Below are 18,533 nucleotides of genomic sequence, written 5' to 3'. Positions count from 1 at the left end.
TCTCAGACCCCACGTCATACCATATTTCGCACGTCATCGAAACAACGTTTTCCAGCATGACAACGCCCGTGCCCACACCACCAGAGGTACTCGGGACTTTCTACAGCAGAACGGTGTCAACGTTATGCACTGACCAGCCCTTAGTCATCCAACATCTTTGGGATGAAATTCAGAGGAGACTTAATAACGTCGTACCGAGACCAAACACAGCCGGTGGATTGCGCCAGGCTTTTCTGAGAGTGTGGTTCCAGGTGCCAATGGCGTTCATCTATCGTCTAGTCCACTCCATGTACAGACGCTGCGCTGCTGTTATTGACACTCGTGGTGGACACACCAGATACTGATAATATCGTAATATCTTGGAATTGTGATGAAGTACTCACTAATGTGTCAACATATACTGTTCACAAAAAATTGCTTTGATCCATTTAGTAAGTCGTTTTCTAGTATGATTTGATTAGAGTGCCTCTCTGATTTTGAAATCGTACTGACGTTTTTTTTGTGCTGTTTAGAATTGTATACGGGTGGAGATTTAGTAGGCATTGAAAGTGTTTCAATAAAGTGATCGCAGTTTATGGAGTTTCATACTCGGGTCCATATTTCATCTGTTTGTATATTTGAAGGTGTGATGTCCATTAAGTTCAGCGTTTTTCTCAGGCATAATATTTAACCATTGTTCTTACCGTTTAAATGAAAATGTTTTATTAATGGTTTTGTTTGAAAAGTCACCCTCTAACTGTTTATCAGGTGACAATATACAATACCATAAAACGACCCGTTTGAAAGGGGGTTCGGAAGACTAACAACGTTTCTAAAAAAAAAGAAAGCCTCACGTAAAAATGTACTTAGAAAACAACAAAATGTATAGAATATCCCTTCGTGAAAAATTGAGTACAAAGCATTAAACCAGTAATACATGCATTATAATGCCAACGATTTGGTTAATAAAATATCAAAGACACCCGTCAAATAAGAGCAGTCAAAAAAAAGGAATTGTAGACGGACAGACAGGGGCGACAACAATACATGTCCAAATTAATTGTTGGCGTATAAAAATAAAAACAATGGACGAAATATATTTTGTTAGCCACTCATTAATCACAATCATCATGTACTAATGTATATAAAACAAATTGTAAAAAAATATAATAACTATATATAGATGTTCATTTTGATAAATCTGATTTCAGGTCATGTATGTGTCAAGACAAAAGTTGACCTGTCACGTTGTATGGTTGTGACTTGACTATACGGCTGGTCCCCTGATCCATGCTCCTGATTTAATATATGTTTTTTTGTTCAATGCTTGTAGTTTGTGTCTTGTCCACAGGTTGATCTTAATAGGTTTTGTTTGCGTATTAAGGACTTACAACAAAAATAAATAACAGTCTGCATAATAATTATAATATTTACAAAAAGAACACGTACAAAATACACGTTACCGGTTGTCAGTTTATCGTTCGTGGAAAAACAATGACATATCTATTTTAAGGCCATTCCCTCGGTTCATAATTCTTGCTACCAATATTGAGAGACTAACTGAATTTGAGGACCCATCGTCAAAACTATAATAGGTTAAAAGTAATAAATGATTGCACCCCGGTGATGGGATTGGTTCAACATTCACCCTACTTTGTGAATGATCCACGTTCGCGATATTATATGTAACTCCCCGACCTATGTGTTATTGTGCACGGTGTCTGGTTATTGTGTCTGTTATATTTTCTATAAATACATACCAAACAGGGTATATAAGGCAATGTTCAGAATACCATACACAAGTCATTATAACTCTACAATGAAACAAAATCTAGTGTTAGCATACAAAAAAACCACAAAAAAACCAACCCAAAAAACCCACCAAAAATAAAAAAAAACCCAAAGACAAATAACAATAGATAAAAATGAACAATCAAACTTACAAAACACCCCAAACCACACAGACAATTCATTCTTTCTCGACAACATAAAGATCTAGTATTAACATACTATTCCCTCTTAACAATAAAAAAAAAAGAAATCGCTAAATCATCTTGTCAGTGGTGCAGGGTGAAGAGCCTGATAAGGGAAAAATGACATAATAACCCCCGACGAAGACCAGGCGGAAACACCTCTTAAAGCAATCTGCAATTTTGCGTCCGCATTATCCCGGTTTGGGCTTAATAGAACGTTAAAAAACATTTCACTTTTATTGTGAAGTATCCATTATTCTTGCAACAAAATTGTGGGTGTAATGATCACTTTTTTGCTTGTTACACCTGGGAGTTATCAATGCTACCATAAATATTAAAAGTAAAAGAAGGCTCGGATCGGACAAAGCGTTTATTCTCGTTGACATGTGTCTAAAGTTAAATCAGTATAATAATAAAGAAGGACGAAGGTACCGAGAAACAATATGTTAGAAAATACTGCACCCCTGCATGTGTATATATTAAAGTAGTGGGTTGGGGGTGGGGTCTTAAAAGGTTATATATAAATGTGAATATATTTATTTGCTTGACCGTTTATATCCCAGTTAAGATCAAATATCCAAAATAGCAGATTAGCATAATCTAGGTTAAACCGTGAACGGTATATTTATCCACCTAATACTATCAAATATCTTAACAATAGTTTAAAAGATGCTTGGTATTTTAGGAACTCGAACCACGACACCTAATAGAAATATATCACATGATGAATTTGAAATTGTAACAAATATGTATTCAAGATAATGACATGTTTAAAAGGGGAATGTATATATCATGAATATTTCAAGAAATAAATCTGCAGAAGATGACTGATAAACCGCTAAAATTGTAAACGAAAAAAAAAAGATACTATCATATAAAACCGGTTCCCTGTTGCAATTGAATACCGCTAAAAATAAAGGTCATAAAATTGAGCTCTGAGCTTTAAAATGGATTCTCATTGACTAGTGTTTTTTCCATGCCTAATTTGCAGCGTTCTGTTGGTGGGATAACTAAATAGGGGAGAGGTGTTTAAGGGCTGCATTTAAAAGACTTTTACAGATCTAATATATACGACGGACTGCTGATTTGCTACTGGAGATATTCAATAATATTCTGTTATTTTATAAAGCTAGAGTGGGGAATATATATTAAATCATACGCTTAATAACGAAATATCCACTGAAGGGTCAATTGACATACCTCTATTCACATTATATCAAAATGTCCACTTCATATTCATTAATTTCATTTAACTTCTCCTTTGTTGCTTTATTGACATCTTTAGATTGAAGGGGGTTATATTACGGTGGTTGGTTAGCCATGACTATTTACAGTCAACATATTTTCTTTTTTATCAATAGGCGACCACTTGTCTAAGAAGATAAGCAGAGATTGTACGTATCCAGTTTATTCATTCGAGTTCTAATCATCTTACTGACTATTAGTTATAAAAAAGAGAATTTTAATCGTGTATATTTTTACAGGTCATTGAAATATTACACCAAGAAAAACAACTCTGTTTACAAAGTAAAGGTAAAATAATACCCGAAAGTAGATGAATAATCTATAATTCACTTTGGATTTCTTTTATTTTCAAATTATATAAACAACGATGGGTGTTAAAATTGTGTAGCGAACCAACGATAATACACTGTTGAAGGTTGCCGTGGGTCGGGACAGTAACTTTACGACACAGACATATTCCTTAATCTTAAACTTAGATTCTTTTCATAATCTAATGGAAATTGAATTTCGCTTAATTCTCCAAACTAGAAGCTTCCCAACACTCAAAATGACTGGAAGGCAGAATATACAAAAACATATATTATGTACCGTTTTTCTAAGGATAATAATTTACATTTGTGATAATCTGTTAGTGGGCCGCTGGACACATTTTACTTAAGAAAAATGAGTTCCAACCAGAATCTCTAACCCAGTTCCCAATATTGGATCCCGGATGTCGAGAAATGTATCTCACGGGAAATGCATCTTTTGATGTTATAAAAGGATATGACAGTCGGTGTTAGTTTTCTATTCTTGGCGAATTGAAGATTTCAGAAAAATGTGTCAAGCGGATGAAATGAGGCTGGTGGTGTCTTGGTTACGTCAAATCGTGGATGGGGTTGCTACGCATGACTGACAGAACATCCACCCAAAGACCCACCTACAGGTTATTTATAAAGTTTGTGTGTACTGGCAATGCATCTATGCAATATCAATGTACGATTTGGATATGGTTCCTCAATAAGACTAGCCGAACAGCGCCACCAAATTAGAATTTAAAAGAAAAAAATGAATTGTGGTCAAACAAGGACGACGGCAATATCATACTTTTTTTTATAAATGTTTAACACCATCAAAATTCAGTCCTACGAACAGAAAAAAAAGATAAATTCTATGGGCAAATTAAAAAAAAACCAACCGATAACATATAATGCCCCCGTCAGACCGGGGATGTGTCATTACTGCGCTGCTGCGACCGTACGGCGACCAGAAAATGCACAGGTCGCGGACAAACGCGAACACAACGCAAGAAAATGTCCCGAAAAATTACAAACTTGAAAAAAGTCGCGTTCTCATAGCTTTCCAGTTCAGATCGCAGAAACTTGGCGTTTGTCTTGAACATGCTCAAAGCAAACGCCGTGACTCGGTGATCATTCGCAACCAGCATGGAGACCACAGCACGATAGCTGGCGTTTCTACCACGCCTATGGCGATCTTGACGCGCTCTAAAACCATTTCCCATCGCGTAGCAGCGCAGTAAGGACGCCACCCCGGTCTGACGGGGGTATAAGTACACTGAAAAAAAACTTGTGTTGAAAGAACACAAACTTGTGTTAAATTCAACACAAGTTAGGTGTCTCTATTTAACAACACAAACTTGTGTTAAAACAACACAAAACTTGTGTTAAATGTTGAAACAACACAAAACTTGTGTTAAAATGTATCAAACAACACAAAACTTGTGTTAAAATGTATCAAACAACACAAAACTTGTGTTGAAACTTGTGTGAAATCTACACAATACTTGTGTTGAAACTTGTGTTGAAATTTCTGAAACTTGTGTTGAAATTTCTGAAACTTGTGTTAAAATTTCTGAAACTTGTGTTGAAATTTCTGAAACTTGTGTGGTTTCATACAAACTTGTGTATAACCATCATCAAAAACTTGTGTTGTATTTTTCCCCAATTTATATCCAGCATAGCAACCTTTCTATGCAGGACCCCTCTCTTTGCTCTGTTAGACCTGTAAAGTTTGATAAAAGAAGGAAACAAAAAAAAAATTTGTAAGATTATTATTTATTCATAAAATCATAGGAAAAAGTAAATTAATACATCAAAACTAAATAGATATTTGAAATGTTAACAGAAAAACAGAGACTTCAATTCTAATACAAATTATATTGTGTTATATATAATGACCCCTCCCCCCCCCCCCCACTTTACCCATCACAAAATATAAAATAGCTATTTAAATTGTTTTTTGCCCCACACACTTTACCCATCACAAAATATAAAATAGCTATTTAAATTGTTCTTTACCCCAAAACAAGAACTGAGAATATAAAGATATGTACACAGTATCCCTACCCCATACCCCAAAATATATAATTCAAATATATCTAAATTTAATAACATCCAAACTAAGCACTAATAAGATTAATTATGCACTAAATTGAAACAATTTCAAAAACTGAAAAATGCTACAAAATCACACTACAAGTGATTTGTGAGGCATCTAGAAATAACTAGCATACACAGAAAACTAACAAAAGAAAATTGCTCTATTTTGCAGGAGTAATAAAATGATGTAGAGCCTTTTCCTCATTAAAAAACCCCCAAACAAAATGAATATTTTATAAATAAAAGAAGCAAAGCATCAAGATTACAGGATTGAAATAAAAAAATATCATATGTACAAAAGATTTATATACAATCACAAGTCATAAGCCACAGTGGTTCAGTGAGCATAAGGCGTTGGCCGCGAAATTTCAACTGGATTTTCCGGCATAGTTCCCACTTTTCAGTGTTGGATATGGCAAGGGATAATTGGGTACAAGCCCAGAATCAAAAGAGAGAGAGACAGAGAGAAATGGGGTTTAACATCTACTCGACACAAACTAGATCATTTTGGGATTAACATATGGTTTAATTTTATTTCAATAATTCGCTAGCGCGTAGGGGTCTTTAGCAGTGGGAGGAAACCGGAGGTCCCGGAGAAAACCCACAAGATTGGACAGGCGACCCTACTCCTTGTCTACAACCGGGGATTCGAAACCATGCCAGTTGACTCAATGACAGGAGGCCGTATGATACAGCATGCACGTGCTAACCATTCGGCCATCCACCCCCACCCCCCAGAATTGAAACCAACCCAATTGCGTACACTTTGAAGAACCCTTGAAAATTGAATTATTTGAATCAATGACAGACCTTCTGATCAAATGTGTGCGTGTTAACCATTCGGCCCCCCTGGGTACCCTTTAAAGAACCCTTGACAGTTGAAATATTTGATATAAGGGTAGGGTAGAATCACTCTAAGAACACAGAAAAGCAGGATATTAAAATGTATTTCATTTCATAAGCAAGGGAAAGTCACCTTAATGTAGGTCAAGGTTTTTTGTAATTCTGGGTGTATTTGATCTACATTTGGTTTCTAGTAATGCCTATTAAATACTTTATGATTTCCGACCAAATTCTAAGTGATTTATATGTCAGTTTACTTGCTATATTATACATACATATTTGAAGAGAATTAAAATCTAATTGTGTTTTGGAAGAAAATTTAACATTAATAACAAAAAATAAATATTTAAAAATTGGGTCAAATGCATTCTTTCCCAGAAGTATAAAATAAATTGATGCTTGGGTTCTCTTGTTGTTATCATACACCAAATACTCTTTCAAGGGTGTTCCAGCCTAAAAAATAAAAAGTAGGCAATAAGAATACAATGTTTAAATAAACAATTTATTTTGCCACATCGAGACTGAGTCTCTATTTGGTTTCAACTTTGCGTAACGCTTATTGTGTCTTGTCCACTTAAAGACCCAGGCAGATTATTATGCTCAAATCAAATGGGTTAAAAGTCAGAAAAATGAAATGAAATGGGGTTTAACGTCCTACTGTTCTGCTCCTATACTGGGCTAATAATGACGGGCATATGCCACACAGTGTGCTATGAGGGAATTTTTGCCCGGGCAGCGGCACTATCATCTATTCTTATATCGAATTCCAACTGCCAGGGGATCTTTTACGTGCATTCCAATATTCGTCTCATCGGAAGGACTAGACAGCTGTCATTGTCAGGCCAAGTCAGAAAAAAGTCTTGAGATTTGGGACTGAAGTCTCATAATAGGTCAACTATTCACCCGGTTCATACATGTATTGTCTGCAAGTCCAGATTCCCTACTACATCATTGGCAGCACCTATTTACTTGGCAATGTCTAATTATTTTTGGACCCATTCTTATTTTATTTCCATTGACAACAAATTGGATATTACCCTTTAAAATCTATTGAAATCTATTTGAAAAGTAAAATATTGTCCATCATTATTTTACTGCTATTTACTGTAATGGATGTGATTGGCAAAAATCAAGCATGCCAAGTACTTGAAATAGCTGAGTCCTAGGCATTGCCCCAAGAAGAATAACTAGATTACCAAGCAAGTGTATAGAACTAGTTGATGATTAAAAATACAAATATGTATGTTACTTACATTTTACCTGATTATCAAGCTCTGTGAGAAAAAGTTTCCATAATATGAATAGCCATTTTCAACTGTCTTGATCTTTCTGATGTAGTTAACGGAGAAAAAAAACATACTATGTATTAGTTGACTTAAATCGACTCGACGGTTAAAAGATGAAAGTTTTAATTTAATTACATTGTATTGTAATGTGTTGGTTTGCTTTGTCACAGATGAGACAAAATGAAAAAAATGAAATGGAATGGGGTTCGGCGTCCTACTGTTCAGCTCCGACTGGGCTAATGAGGTTGGGCATATGCCATACAGTGTGCTATGAGAGAAATTTTGCCGGGTACCGTGACCCTAAGGCCTACTCTTGTATCAAATTCTAACTGCCAGGGGCTATTTTACATGCACGCCAATGTGTACACGGGACCACGTTTTTTTGTTCAATCTGAACGACTAGACAGCTGTCCTTGTAAGGCCCTCCGTTCTGCATTGTCTTACTGCAAACCCGCGACCTTAAAATATGCGAACCAGTGTCTAACCCACTTGGTCACCGTAGGTCCCCACAGATGAGATAGTCATATCTACATGTATCTGGACATAAGTAAGATTCTGTCTGTGCACATACATGTACTTCACAGTTTTACTATACTAAACTGAATTTTAAATTCCAAATAATAAAATGAAATTAAGGTTTATGTCACATCAGCTCCAACCGGGCTATATTGTGCCAAACACATTATGGTGAGATTCTAAAATACCACAACAACAATCTTTTCTATTAGAATTGAACACTCACCCTCAAAAAACAACTATGAGAAATCATAGGTGCTCAAATCACCATTTCTTCAGCTCTTTTTTTTCCCATATTTGGGTTTTTTGACTTATTTTATTATATGATCTTTGATTTGCTATGGCATCTAATATGGAAACTGAAAAATATAAATATGTGACATGTAATTAACTGTTTAAGATACCTTACCATATACAAACTGTGTGATATCTAAAACCATTTGAATCCCGAAGATCTTACCGAAGACGTGAAAATCTGTTTTAATAACCCTTGTTTGTCATGTGACTGGACTGTCACAGTAATTAGAAGAGAGCCATGTGGCTTAGTGTGTAAGGCACTGGCTTGCTACCCGGGAGTTTGTAGGTTTGCTCCCAGTGTTGACCGAGAAAGCTCATTTGGATTTTTCAGCATGGATTCCCTGTCTAGTCGTCATGGTGGCTAAGTGGGTAAGACGCTGGCTCGCTAGCCTGGAGGTAGGGTGTTCGATCCCTGCATTGGCCGAGAAAGTTCACCCAGATTTTCCGGCGTGGTTCCCCCTTGTCAGTGATGCAGGATGGAGGGCCTGACAAGGACAGTTGTCTAGTCATTCGGATGATACGAAAAAACGAGGTCCCGTGTACACGTTGGCGTCCACGTAAAAGATCCCTTGACAGTTGGAATTCGATACACCGCAGTGCCGCTGTCCGGGCAAAATTTCCCTCATAGCACACTGTGTGGTGTATGCCTGTCTTCATTAGCCCAGTTAAACCCCATTTCATTTCTAGTAGTTTCAATGGAACACAAAACCTGAGGTCCAATTGGCGTGCATTTAAGCCGATAGTATGGTAGTTGGAATTTGTTGGCTGTAGCACCCGTGTCACAGTTCGACTGCTAGTTTGTGATACCCACTCGATATAAATGAGTGGTGATTGGCTAATGAATTCTAAAATCAGACGAATGCTTCGGCGAAGCGGACAGCAGGACACACCACTCAAATACAATTCGACCAAATATATTAAACATGTTTGATTCGGGCGTATGTCAGTGGATAAACTAGGTGAAGTTTAGCGCCAATTGATTCAGCCGAATCCTTTGGCTAGTTTATCCAGTACTGACGATTTAAGTTTGTACTTTCTTTATATGCAAATATCACATTTGAAAGAGGCTGTAGGCCTACTTTCTTTATATGCAAATATCTTATTTGAAATAGGCCATTATTATGTGATTCCCCACTTGAATGTGACTAGGAATAAGGTCGCCTGTCCAGCCTTGTGGGTTTTCTCCGGGTCCTCCGGTTTCCTCCCTTTGCTAAATACCCCTAGGGTGTATTCGAAACAGTGTTCCGGTGCAGAGAACGGACGGAGAATGGGTTCTTGTCGGACTTGAGCAGTCTGGAATGCGTTCACGAACACGTTCCCGTTCTCAAATCCCACACTACCTCATAGCTGGTGTGAGGGAGAACAAACATGGTCGACGCATCGATAACTGCTGAGAAAACAGCATCATGGGTGCATTTATTAATTTAAAAGTTTAATACCGTTCGAAAATTGGATGTAGTATGTGGCCAGTATAACATCAAATAAGTTAGGTTGCCAGGCAACGAAACATATGCCCACAGCAGTTTAATCGTTTGCTCAGTCAACAGGGATTGTCGCATATTCATTCTTTTGTAGGTAATGTGGGCATTTACAAGAAAAGATTATAATTTTTGTCGTTTGTGGGTTTACAAAGGTTCTACAAACTGAAACAAGGGCCTTAATTGTTGAAATTTGACAGATTTTTTTGTTTTGTGTTTTACTAATTTAAATAATGCATACAAATCGGATGATAATTTTGTTGTTCGCGCGTTCACAAGGTTCGAAAAAGTGAAACAAGGGCCACAACTCTAGACATAATTCACGGAAATCACAGAAATTTAATAGACGTCTTCGTTTTACTAATTTAAAAGATGCAAATGAATTTCACAAAGTGAAACAAGGGCCATAACTCCAGAAGAAACTAACGGAAATTATTGAAATTAAATAGGATTCATCTCATTAAAATAAACAACATATCAATTTCAAAATAATCAGGTCTGTAGACGACGGACAAACCTACGGACGAGGGCGATGACAATATGCGACCACATTTCCATGTGGGCGTATCAAAAGGTGATGTAATCGTCATCCAAAGAATTGAAAAGGAGTAAAATGGAGTCATAATTTATCATAAGTATGCCTAATAGCGAAGTCAATACCAAACAAGTTATCGTAACAGATTGTATAAATTTAATTCATCTTGTTACCATGGATACCGTTCTCTCATGTTCGAGACTCATGAAAGTGTTTTCATGTTCTTCAGCTGTTCTCGAACCTGCGCGAACACTGTTTCTAATACACTCCTACGGTACGCGCAAGCAAATCATTCAAAAAAAATTGAACAATATTAGCCTCAAAATTACCTAGCGCCAGTAAGTATAAAGGATCTATCCGACAAACACTAACAACAACTCTAGGTTTATGCAGAATTAATATAACACAACATACACAGATGGCAATAGAATGAGACAGTGTTCAGGAAAAGGGCGGAAACGGAAGAAGACTACCCGTCCTACTTGATTCTAGGACATAAAGCATGGGCCTACTTGATTCGACCTTGTCTGCGATATCACCTCGGTGGAAGCGGACGTAAAATACAACTAACCCATCATTGATTCGACCAATTTAATACAAGGAAATGAATGGCATAGTTTGTGTCAAGTGAATTTAGTGAATTTTAAACCCCATTTACTCGCCCTCTCTCTACAGAGATAAATACTTTTCCTGTTACATACAATAACAATTATTGGCCATTATTTAAAAAATATATTAAAAGGAAATGAAATTCTGTTACCTGTTTTTCTTTGTGTAGTACATATGCTAACATCAATGACTGGAAAAAAAATAACGAAACTGTAGAGAAACTTCTGAATCATTGAAAGTCTAATTATTAGGCCTACACATTGATGACATTGATATAAAAAAAAGGCTGATTTGTTTGTTGTTGTTTTTTTCTTTTACAGAAATATTAAGATTACATTTCAAATAAACAACTAACACAAAAGTTAGTATCTAGCTATAGTCCATGTCTGGATATACATTTCTCCTTTTTTTTGGCCCGAACGTCTATAAAAATCAAAGATGGCGGCCAATAATTGCAACCGGGCATTACTATAAAATCAAGACAGATTCTTACCTGCTGGTCCTAGTCGGGGGTTTCTTGCAATTATAAGTATTTGAACAACGGTGTAGCGCCGATTAGCTAATAATAATTAAGCACGATTTCAGAAAAATTAAGACAGATTCATTAGATTGCTGAATTAGCGGAACACTTTTAGAACACATCAAAAAAAATTTCTTTGTGGCGCCATTATATAAATAGAATTCCGGTGCAGTCAGTGGCAGTGGTTCTAAATCTGACTGTTTTAAACGAAACGAATTATTATATACATAGAAGCAATATATACATGCTAAATTAAATACACGGTTTTATTTTTTGTAAAAATTTACAAACCTGCGGTCTGGTATTCTATGTGACCATTATAATTTTTTTTTAAAAAATATCACGGCTAAAGCACTCTGTTGATGCTAACGTCACTACATCTAACTGAATGTCGCTGATATAATATCAAAGAAAGAATTTGTCGCAATGACTAAAGTATAGATACTTCTTCTTAGTTAGTTGTATTTTACGCCCGCTTCCACCGAAGTGATATCGCAGACAAAAAGTATAGATAACTTGGAGAACCATTATATCAATAAGTCGATTATGAGATACACGTGGATGATCAATTAAATTTGATTGGTTACTTTTCAGTTAACCAATACTGTCCAATTTCGATTACATCAACCAATTACATTATTAAGAGTTTTACTCATTTTTTTTGTTCATTGCACATTGAATCAATTTTCGAAAACACCAGGGTGCTGAAAATCACATGTACACTATATATTCATTTGGTCTATCAGTTTATTGGGTCAATAAAAAAAGACAGACATTTTAACTATACAGACAACTTAACACCAATTAACATTCAAGTCTGTCTGGCAATTGTCTGATTAATTGGTACTCACTCCCTTCCAGTGATTTTCGAGATGTGAATTAAGCCCTTTATTACTTTTCTTAAAACTTGACGACTCCCGAATTCAGACTTTGTATGGAGTTTTTTTCTTAAAAAGAAAACAAATCGTGGAAGGTACACATTACTTGTGTTAATGATATGAAAAAACACACAAGATTTTATAAATCGACACAAGTTTGTGTTAATGCAATGCAAAACAACACATAACTTGTGTAGATTAGTTTTAACACAAGTACTTGTGTTGAGATCCAACACAAGTGTTTTTTCAGTGTAATTATTTTCAGTAATATAAATTTCTGTTGACAATCGTATGACTGAATAAAAACAACAAGTACCATAACATGGCGTTTTATCTATAAATACTGTTTAAAGGGTTGTCTTTGATAATGTAACCCAAAACTTTGTTTATGTTGAGCCCCATGAAGTATCGAGTGAAAAGCAAACGATCTATTAAAAGCCTGTGATATTTAACTGAAGTAAGCCATTACGAGTCCGCGTGGACATACCGCGTGTTGACTATTCAGTCGATAGATAAATGAAAATGAAATGAGATAGTGTTTAACGTTCTACTTTTCGGCTTCGTCCGGGCAAATGAAAAACCGCCATACTCCATACAGAGTGCTATATGGAAATGTTGCCCGTGCAGCGGTGCTACGTCCTATACGTCCAAATGTCAAATATATGTTTACGATCACGCCAATCTATGCACTGGAATTCGATTTGTCGTACCATCCGAACAACTAGATACTGTCAAGGTCAACTGACAAGACGAAAGCACGCCGGAAAACCCCGAGGAACTTTCCGACCAACACCAGATCCTCTGCTTAGCGAGCCAGTGTCTTACTTGATATATGAAAACAGGTACACCATGTCTGTACCTACACATAAACAGTTCGACATAATCTTAGATTTATTAAAGGGGCTATCCCGATTTTAACAGAGCCTCAAAAATAAAAGTCCGTGTACATATGAAATTTAAGCGCCAAAATATAGAGGAATGGTGTATTTACCCTGTCTCCAAATTTCAGCTCAAAATATTGAGTCGTTGGGACGTGAACGTCAAAGCCGCTTACCTGGACACGTAACCCTTTTAAGATTTCGGGACAATTTTTTCATTGGGTGACCTGATAATCGATTGCCGTTCCTTTAGAGGTCTATACAGTGCATGACCGACGTGCTGTACTTGATAACGGTAAATTTCACCTAAACGTTATTTTTATAAAATAAAAGTCTGGTTTTATCCAGACACCGTATAATACAACTTGGGACACCGGTCTCCATTTCCAGACGAAGACTGACGGGTTTAAGTTGTTTGAAAACGTATCACATATTGAGTTAGTTGCTCGGCCTTAAGGTAGAGGATTTTAATGATTTTTTATACAAAACTAAGCAGTTTTATTCTCCAAAATATTATCGGGATTTGCCCTTTAAAGATAATCCATATGTTATAAAAAGTTTGAATAATATATTTTTCAAAGCCCATTAAGTGAGCGATTGGCCCAAGTAGTACACTTGTTTTTATATATAAAAATTCCATTGCATTATCAGAATCTATTGTGCAATTTCTGTCTTTATATATCAAAACATATTAGATTTTAGGGCGTGATAGTTCATCATTTCAGTTTTCTCACTGTATTTGAAAAGATGAGTTCTACTTGAATAAATACTGGTCTTGACCTAAAATTGAGTTACTGTAACAAGAATCATGGACATTGTTCATATTTCTTGATGCGTTTCGCCCCTTTTAGTTTTATGTATAGACATTTTTTCTGATCTTATATAATATTACATCTTATTGTAAATGTGTATTTTAAAATAACAAATATATATTCTATATTCAGATATAAAAAGGTACTCCACGTTCTAGAACGTTATTTCTGGGGATGTAGTGTATTACAGAACATTGTGTCTGGGTATAAAGGGTATTCTAGAATGCTATTTCTGTTGATAAATGGTATTACAGAACATTGTTTTTGAGTATGAAGCGTATTCTAGAACGTTATTTCTGGCGATGAAAGGTATTACAGAACATTGTATCTGGGTATGAAGAGTATTCTAGAACATTATTTCTTGTGATTAAGAGTATCGCGTCACATGCCTATTACTTACCAGTGAACTTACTAAATGTTTCGACTACCTTCTACATTTTACAACATGACCCCAGCACTACTTGCCATACAAACAAATAGTCCTGCTTTTAGCGAACCCGCTGCTTCCATCCTTACCAGCAGTTATTAGCAGTGTGGCAAGTTTCAGAGTAGTGGGGATCGAGTGGAATTGAAATATTGGTGTTACTTTTGGTTTATATTTTGTAACATTATGGGAGATAAGCATATTTTGTTTTAATCGCAGACTAAGATTATGCTGATAATCTATTGTGAACGACTTAAATTTTTTTATAAACATGTTTGTGTTTTTCTTGTTAAGTAAATAAATGAACTTTGATTCGGGAGTAAGATATGCGTCTAAATCCTCTCTTTACATATATATATGTACAAAATATAAAATCGTAAGCTTCTGAAATCCAGGTCCAACAATCCATCAAGTTACGAGTAATGTGTACAGTGCAGGGTATTCTTACCCTTACTATTACAACATTTAATTGAGAACATCGCTGTGAATCTTTTCCGCAGTTACTTTGTTCGTTCACTAAATTTGATAGTTCGCTTATGCCGTATGATGTCTGCTGTTTTTTGTCTTGTCCGGTGTGAGTTTCTAGTTAATTATTGTCCGTGGTGCTATAATACCTGTATTTTATGTTCACAAGTATTTTTTTCTTGTTGTTGGTTGGGGAGGTGGGGGGGGGCATTAGGTCTGTCATTTAGTCAAGTGACGTTGTTTCGATTCCGCTGTTGTACGTGACAAGGAGATGTTGAAGTAAATTTTAACCACATGTTACTCCCAAAATGACCTAATTTGTGTGGAGTAGACGTTAAGCCCCATTTCTCTCTTTCTCATAACTATTTGTATTCGCGCAACACACCATTTTCGACAGTATTCAAATTCTTGAGATAGTATGTCGTATTGGTTATTCAGACTTTTCTATTTTGATAATAATAATTGGTTATAATTCTTACCGATCGGCTATTACAGTTTCTTTGAAGACATCTAACATGACACTTGTTGACCACTCTTTCTTTGGATTAACCTCTTAAATGCCAATATATCATATTACTTGACCATTTGCAAGTTTATTGGGCGTGTTTCGTTCATAAATCATTTTGATTATATAGAAATTATGTACATATAGACACAGCATCTTGAAATAAGTTATATTTAATAAAGGGTGTTTCAGACTGAAAGTAGACTGTGTAGATTTATTTTAGTATAAACTGGGTGTTGTAGGGTAAGACACGCACACGTCAGTAGTTTTAAGACACCGAATATAGATTTGGCTACAGTAAGTTAATTTGGATAGCTATTTGTGGCTAGTACTTAGAGGTTAATAATTGAAATGAAATGTTTTGGGGGTTTAGCGTCCTACTGTTCTGCACTGACTGGGCTAATGAAGATGGGCATACGTTATACGAAAATCTTGTCGGGGCAGCGACACTGGCCTTCTCTTATATCGAATTAAACTGTCAAGGGTTCTTTTACGTGCACCCCAATGTGTACATGGGACCTCGTTTTTTGTCCCATTCATCCTTCACGACTGACAAGAGGAACCATGCCCGAAAATCGTTATGAATTTTCTCGACCAACGCAAGGATCGAACATTCTATAATGCATGTTATCGAACCAACGTCTTACTCACTGAGCCACCATGGGTCCGAGTGGTTAAATATGAATTATGATAATATATTGGGGGTTGGGTGGCCTATACTCCCTGTTTAGATGCACCTTCACAACATAGTATAGGGAAAAGTTATTGGGTATATTTTGGACCATAAATGGTCCCCGGGCGTTACTCATCTTTTTGTTGCTCTTGTAAATGAAATGAAACGAACTGGGGTTCAGCGTCATATTCTTCTGCACCGACTGGACTATACAGTGTACTATGAAGGAAATTTTAGCCTTGGCAGCGGCGCAACGGCTTACTCTTACTTCCATTTCCAATGGTCATGGGTTGTTATACGTGGAAGCCAACAGTCCCATACGAACGAACAACTAGCTGCATATCACACGACATGGTCTACTATTTTCATACATTAATCCTAGAATACTCTTCATCACCAGAAATAGTATTCTAGAATACACTTTATACCCAGAAACAATGTTCTGTAATACGCTACATCACCAGAAATAACGTTCTAGAATACTCTTCATCACCGTGAATAACGTTCTAGAATACTCTTCATACCCAGAAATAATATTCTAGAATATTCTTCATATCCAAAATACCCTTCATCACCATAAATAACGTTCTAGAATACTCTCCATCCCCATAAATAACGTTCAATAAATACTTTTCATCACCAGATTCAAAGTTCTGTAATACTTTTCATCATCAAACATAATGTTCTGTAAAACCCTTCATCACCAGAAATAATATTCGAGAATATTCTTCATCACAACCAATAATGTTCTAGAATACTCTTCGTCACCAGAAATAACATTTTATAATAACCTTCATCATCAGAAATAACGTTTGATGATAGAACATTATTTCTGGTAAATCAGAATGTTCAAGGAGCTTAACGTACGCTTTTGGTTTTCAATAATTGGGTGTGTTTATAATTATTCTGTATATTATGACATGAAATTAACTACATTTTCTTTTTCGGTTAGAGAAATAATTACTCTTTAAAGATGAAAACTCAAATCAATTCACATTATGATACAAAAAGTGCACTGGTCGTTTTCTATTTATCTGATTGTAGTTAAATTGTCCTTTAAAGTATTAAAATATATAAGTTATATTGTGGTACTTCTATATATGGCCGTTTAAACTGTCTTTTAGCGCATTACTAAAACTAATGTTGATATTTCAAAAGAATAATCTCTTGTCTAAAATTACAAATAACTTCATATTTGTGTAGGAAAACGATTACAAATGTTCGTTGTACAATATGCATCTCAAGCTTTGTCATTATATAGGTCTTTAAATATTGCGCAACCGGGACAAAAATTGTCAGGAATTCCGCCGACCTGTAAACACCGTATCAAGTACGCAGAGCTCGCTAGAGCCACTCCTCCCGATCAGACGGCATCCCACTAAGGTCATCCCATCTTTTCCAAGATGTAGAACAAAACTATACACATGTCGTGTACAAAAATGAAAACATCGCCATGAAAGACTCAATCAAAATGTCTTATCGCCACTTAGCCGTAAATCGGTCGCATTTATGATCCATTAGATTAATTTCTATTCGACTTTCATCTCTATCAGAATCCGCCCTAAAGAGAAACTCACTTATCTGATAACTTCACATTAATCTAAACTTCGTCTTTGAACTTTCGTCGGGTGAAAATATTTGTATGTAAGACACTTGATGTACACGAGAGTGACTCGTAACCAAATGAATTAAGGTTTTCTTTTAAATAACACACTCCAATCTTTGTTTATTTTTGAGTAGCTGACGATTTACTTGCCTACAGTATATTTACCAGTGTTGCGACAACTGTTGACAAATTCGTTTTGGGTAAATACGCGAACTTGTTAATTAAGTAAAAAAATGGCTGAGCCACTCTCCGCCTCAGAAACAAAGAATCTATTTTTATTTTTAAAGGAAGGAACGCTCCAAATTTGTTTTCTTTAAAATGTCATTTCTCCTGCCACATCATCTAATGATTGACTGTTGTGTAAAACACATTAACTGATTCCGTACTAAGACAGCTGTTTCGTACATGATATCGAGGCCTTTTACAATAGATGCGAAAATCCACTAATGTTCACTATGTGATCGACTTTATTCCAAGTGAGATCTTGGGTGGGCACATGGTGTACGGGTGGGGGATATTACTTTTCCGTGGGTTAGGAATAAATTATTGAGGTAATTCAACCCTCTCTTGACTTTCTGACCTTGACCGTTGACTTCGACATCACGTCTAAAACCTTCAGGAGGCCCGGTTGGT

At 36.0% G+C, this 18,533-nt stretch overlaps 1 long non-coding RNA gene across 1 annotated transcript; it reads right to left on the bottom strand.

Annotated features, from left to right (window-relative positions):
* Window positions 1–5,393: 5,393 nt before the first annotated feature.
* LOC126824584 (uncharacterized) lies at window positions 5,394–12,762 on the bottom strand. The gene is made up of 4 exons (XR_007681567.2): window positions 11,291–12,762; window positions 8,447–8,579; window positions 7,672–7,747; window positions 5,394–6,871 (listed from the first exon to the last, which is right to left on the bottom strand). It is a non-coding gene; the product is annotated as an uncharacterized LOC126824584 (long non-coding RNA).
* Between the last annotated feature and the right edge of the window lie 5,771 nt (window positions 12,763–18,533).

The sequence above is a fragment of the Patella vulgata genome, chromosome 6, assembly GCF_932274485.2.
Source record: "Patella vulgata chromosome 6, xgPatVulg1.2, whole genome shotgun sequence".
Classification (NCBI taxonomy): Eukaryota; Metazoa; Mollusca; class Gastropoda; family Patellidae; genus Patella; species Patella vulgata.
This window is presented reverse-complemented; position numbering and strand designations above follow the sequence as displayed.